Consider the following 6,180-nt stretch of genomic DNA (forward strand, 5'->3'; position numbering starts at 1 on the left):
TCAAAAAAAAAAAAAAAGGAAAAAAAAAGCCTCAGATGGGCTGTTGGACTACTGATAGTTTCAAAAAATATTCCTGCAAACAGCTCCACTTAAAATATCATGGACTCCTTTCACTAGCTGGGTTGTATTGATTCACAGAGACAAGTAAGGGGCCCAGCAACTAGCAAATATTCTTAAAACTTATAATTACCTGCTTTTTAATAAAAGCTACAGTACAGAAACAAGAATATAAATAAAACGTATGTGGCCAGTTATGTTAATGTGAAAACAACATTCAGTTGATGTTCATCTGAAATAAAAAAATACAGTAGGAAACAACATTTGGAAGTGAAGCACAGCATTTCTGGCTCCTGGAGAGCCATCAGCTCAAAGCTCAAAAGCAGTGATACAAATTGCTTCCTTGCCAATATGCTGAAACTGTTCTTACAACAAGCATTTAAGACTCATCTATCCATAGGAACATCAGCAAGAACAGAAAGAATAAAATTAACATTCTCTGATAAAAAAAAGAAGATAGAAATGGAATAGTTGCAGACTTAAACACATAAAGCAACACTAACACAGCATCTAACTTTGTATTTTCTTCTCTCAGACACTTCCAGAATGCTGATTCACTCTGAAAAATAATTAATGTTTTCTCTACTGGGAAATTTAATAGAAATATGTGTACATCTATACATACATTTATGGAAAAATGGAAATACTTTAATTAGGAATTATCATCTGAAATTTTGTAGAAAATTGTATTGTGGTTAATTTCTTTATCATTAATTATAGATGTGATCTTTTAGTGGTATTTCTTAACCATCAAGACAATGGATCTGGAAGCAGGATTTTCTTCTGCACTACAGATTGACTCTACATTTTATATCCTTAAGTGTTCTTTATGGCAAAGTTAAGAATATGGCAATGTTAAGTTGAAAGACAGTGAAAATAATGACAATAAAATTTTGTTCATTATTCTAAAACTGGTTTGCTCTTGACTCAATCACGTATCAACAGACCATCACGATATATAAGATAACAATGTTTCCTGGCTCACAGTTACTCCTAAACTGTAAATGTAAAACACTTGAAATAGTGAAGTAATGATAAAAGTATGCTTTTAAGCACCTTGTCTGAATACTTAACTTACACTGACAATCAATTGCACAAACAAATGTCTTTCAACTTTCTGTCAATCCAATTTAAATTAGCTAAAATTTCTTCACTTTCAAAGGCAGAAGGAACTCATTGCCCCCTCACCAAGACAAATATCTGTATTGGCAGCATTTAAGTGAAATAATAACTGTGGATGGATTACAAGATTTACTTATCACCTAAGAAGTTGTCATCTTTGCCAAGATCAATTCAGCATTTTATCAGAATATTATTTTGCACTAAACACAATGCTTCCAGATAAACGTAATTCACTACAGCTGAAGTACATGGACTTTGGCTTACTATTTTCAGATAAAATTTACTATGTACTCATACCACAAATTTTTGAGCTAAACATGTGTAATGGGATCAGTTTCCAAATGCTGTGTTATTTTTAGAATATTTGTGCTTCTACTTAAAATTGAGCCCAACTCTTCTTACATGAAATTGATAAAGACACACTATAAGGAAGGGCTGCAACACTGATACTCAACCAGTCTATCATAATTTGAGTACAACTCCTTTCCAACAGTAAAAACTCAGTTATTCATATTTAAATTTAATAGCATTAGTACAGTTTTAAAGCGATATGAAATGACTCTCACTTAGCTGTATCCATATGGTAAAATACACATCTTGTTAAATATATACACTGTCACAATACATTTCTTATATGGCATTACAAAAAAAATTCAAACCGAAGTATTCCCAGGCAACGTACATAATACTGTTTTTCCCCTCCAATATAGCCGCTTAAAGGCGGGCTTTCATAAAAAACATCATAATGCTTTTTAATGCCTTGCCTCCTCATTTCATTTCTTCTTCATGTCGTTTCTCTTCTTCTTCATGTCATTTCTCTTCATTTCATTTAATTTCTTCTGAAATTTCACACTAGTTGAGCAATACAACAGAATCCCTGTCCTCGGATGCTTTTCAGACTTGGCTAACAAAGCCATGACCCACCACACCAAGGACTGGAATTAGCCCCACCCTGATCAGAAGGCTTGACAATGTCACCTCCATGGGTTCTTCCCTATTTCTAGTATTTCTCTTTTCCGACTGTACGCAGCACAGAAAGCAAACCTGGTGCCACCAGTCTGATTCTTACTGGCAAAAGCTGCTACTGAGAGACTAGAGTGCAATATTCAAAAGTTCAGTCAACTTCTATTTGAAGATGAATGAGGGAGTACAGGGTACAGACTCTTCTTGCTCTAGAAAGCTTTGGATGCCTGCAAGTCTTCTTGCTGGATAATTACATGTAACCTTTGCCCTCAATAGCATCTTTCCCTATTCCAGACTTCAAAGATCATTGGAGTTCTTTTTTTTTTTCTTTTTTTTTTTCCCTTTGGTTATGTCTGACATTTGTTCAACTGTTGTGACATAATACAGCTTTTTCTAGGGCTAGAAGCCTGTCTTTTATCCAGATTGTTTTATTTTTACTGCACAGTTTCTCTAACAACTTCGTTTTATCCAGTTCCAGAATAAATCATCCATCATAAGCATAAAGGAAAATTGAACTTATTTATAGAACAGAACTCATTTGCCCCTATCATGGAATGTGTCTGTCAAAGATACTGAATCTACAAGAGAAAAATCAGGCAGCTTCAAGGATTTGCGAAGTTCTCAAGTGTTTTACAAAGTAGATCATTTTGAGATTTCCAGGGAAATTTGTCTTCACTACAAAGCTTGAAGACTGTACACATCACTATTAGCATTATTTTTTAGGTACTTGAAACTATCTTTCTGATGAAAAAGTGCTTGGCCTATAGATGAAACAAGCTGATCACCCAAATGGACAGGTAGGACTTGCCATGCCTATCTCATCTTCCTTCAGCCATAGGCAAATGATGGAGAACAGATATGCATAGACCCAAGAATTTTCATGGAGAAGCATCTGTAGCTCCAATGTAGGCCACACAGATGTTTCTGAAACTCAGATTTCTCTTGCATCAAATATGCCTACCAAATATATGAAACTAAACAAAAACAGCACATGCAAGCGTCTAGAATTTTTTCAAGACACATTTACACCTATGCAGCAGATGCTGCATTTAAAACTAGGGAATACAGGCTGAATTGTTCAGACCTAGAATGGTAATTTTTACTTCACAAGCACAATATTTCATGTCTATTGTGCCCTGTGAGGAACGGCCAAAGTTTCAATCAGTGGATTCCTTGGAAGCCAAAATTAGGCTTCATATGTCTACACCTTAAGTACATCCAAACACATACAATGAATGAGCAATGTATTTTAACTATAACTTCCAAAATTTTTGTCTCTGACTATTGCTCATTATTTCAGGTTAGAATGCACGTAACTGAGTTCTGCCTTTCAAATGACAAGAGAAGCAAATTGTTGAGACAAATCAAGCAGAAATATTTTCACCCTTACAAGTCATGCTTAGGTCCTTAATTGCAGATGGGAGTATATGATGTTAGAGCCAACACAGTTCAGAAAGTAGAAACTTTGCAAAGGGAGCACATCAGAGCTAACTTTGTTAATTTTGCTGATGACTAAAAAAAATACCTGCTCTGAATCAAAGTCAAGGTAGAACAACTTCTCTGTCAAGTTCATTTTTTGTTCCCAAGCCCACTACAGACAAAAAGACAAATGTTCAAAGCAGTTTTTTTCACAAGTTCACAGAAGAACATGTTGTCTGATGCCACAAACAAGATATAGAGACTATGTTACCATATCCACTGAAAAACTTCTGTAATATCTGCAAACATTATCAGCTTACACATAAAGTCCCCCATCGTGTTCTCTCATCTGGAAATGGCTTTAGTCTGATATCTCTTCTTTAGTTTGTTGTTACCTGTGTCATTTTCACTTTCTGTCTGCTCATCCATTACTCATAATATTTCAAAACTGTAATTGCAATGGTTACAAAATGAAACTTTTAGACTGATTATAAATGCACAAGTCCTTTCTCTTGGTAACAGCTAGCTGTTTCTAATTACTTGACTTAATTCAATGCATCATGACAGTGTTTTCTACCTGGTCAGAGTGAAACTTCAGTGTCATCTACCTGGACTCGTGCAAGGCCTTTGTCATGGTCCCACACCATATCTTTATCTCTAAATTGGAGAGATATGGATTTGAAGGGTGGACTACTCAGTGGATAAAGAATTGGCTGGATGGCTGTAGCAAGAGGGTTGTTGTGAATGGCTCTACAACCAGACGAGCAGTGTCCCCCAGGGGTCCATCCTGGGATCAGTGCTGGTCAACATCTTTATCCAACCAATGACTTTGACTGCGGGATTGAGTGTACCCGCAGAAAATTTGCTGATGACACTAAGCTGAAAGGTACAGTCAATACAACAGAAGGAAGGGATGCCATCCAGAGGGATCGTGACAGGCTTGAAAAGTGGGCCCATGAGAACCTAGTGAGGTTCAAAAGGGCCATGTCCAAGATGTTGCATTTGGATCGGGGCAATCCTAGATATGAGTACAGACTGAGAGACGAAACTGAGAGCAGCCCTGCTGAGAAGGATTTGGGGGAAGATGAAAAGCTGGACATAAGCCAGCAGTGTGCTCCCGCAGCCCAGTAGGTCAGTGGTATCCAGAACTGCATTAAAAGAGGGGTGGCTAGCAGGGAGAAGGAGGTGATTTTTCCCCCTCTACTCTGCCCTTGTGAGGACCCATCTCAAGTATGCATCCAGGCCTGGGCCCCAGCACAAGAATGATGCGGAGCTTTTGGAGCAAGTCCAGAAAAGGGCCACAAAAAGATGCAGTACTTCTCCTATGAAGAAAAGTTAAGGGAACAGGTTGCCCAAAGAGGTTGTGGATGCCCCATCCCTGGAGGCATTCAAAGCCAGGTTGGATGTGGCTCTGGGCAGCCTGGTCTGGTGGTTGGCAACCCTGCACACAGCAGGAAGGTCGAAACTAGATGATCATTGTGGTTCTTTTCAACCCAGGTCATTCTATGTTTCTATGATTCTGTGAATTGGGATTGCTTGCTTGGAGAAGAGAAGGCTCCAGGGAGACCTCATTGCAAATCTTCCAATACAAGCAAGAGGAGAACTGACTCTTTACATAGGTAGACAGTGATAGGACGAGGGGGAATGGATTTCAATGGAAAGAGTGGAGGTTTAGCTTAGGTATTAGGAAGTAATTCTTCACTCAAGGTGGTGATAGACTGGATTAGTTTATTAGTTTATTCACTGGAATTAGTTTATTTGGCCATTGTCTAAGATAAACTTGAAAATGTTATAAGTTACATGAAATCTAATAATTTGCAGAATTTAAAAAAAGCAAAAACAGTTGTGGCTACTTAGCAGACAGCTTTAAGTATAATTAAGAACAAATATAAAGAGATACTTGTGCAATTAGTAGCCTGTTGCTCAGTCTTCCTGAGTTAAAACTAATGTTGTTGCAAATCACTAATGCTCCATATCACAACATATAATCTTAAACATAACCCACTTGGGGACTGAATGTGAATTGCTGCTGAAGCAAAACTGTTATTAAGTAGGTTACAAGTAGCACATAAGTTGATAGCCCATAAACTACTCTTTAAGTGCATAACAAGTGTGAGTATGAAAGGCCTTGGTTTCCTGCAAAACTGTTTTCCAATGGATGGCCTCTCAGCATGTTCAGGTGCTGTCTGACACTAATGAGGAGACAATTCTTGCACAGGATTGCTCTGACCACCTAAAGGATTAAATTTCTACATGAGAGGAAAATTTTTAAAAGGCGTAAGCATACATTTGTTAGGAAATTGTTTTTATCATAATGGGATAGTAAAAAGATTCCTTGAGTAGAATCAAGAGGATGCTTACACTTTGCCTCTCACTGAGCTGTGCATTTTTGCTAGTGATATTATCCTCCTAGACTTCATGCAGGAATGTGGGTATTTCCTGCTGTTTTACTGGTAGTTGGTGGGAACTGCAAAATTAACAGCAGTCTTCACCAGTTCTACAGACAGAACAGTTACTAAGTGCCTAACAATGCTGTTTGCAAAAACATCATTGCATGAATTCTTTATGACTTACTCAAGATATAATAAAATATTCCTTTTGAATCCACACACAGTTTTT

The 6,180-nt window shown here is 37.4% G+C and overlaps 1 long non-coding RNA gene across 1 annotated transcript in view; it reads right to left on the reverse strand.

The window, feature by feature from the left end:
* The window catches only part of LOC109369903, a 96,689-nt gene that overhangs the window by 89,780 nt on the left and 729 nt on the right, over positions 1-6,180 (reverse strand). The gene's annotated exons all lie outside the window — the stretch shown is intronic.

Source organism: Meleagris gallopavo, chromosome 14 (assembly GCF_000146605.3).
Source record: "Meleagris gallopavo isolate NT-WF06-2002-E0010 breed Aviagen turkey brand Nicholas breeding stock chromosome 14, Turkey_5.1, whole genome shotgun sequence".
Classification (NCBI taxonomy): Eukaryota; Metazoa; Chordata; class Aves; order Galliformes; family Phasianidae; genus Meleagris; species Meleagris gallopavo.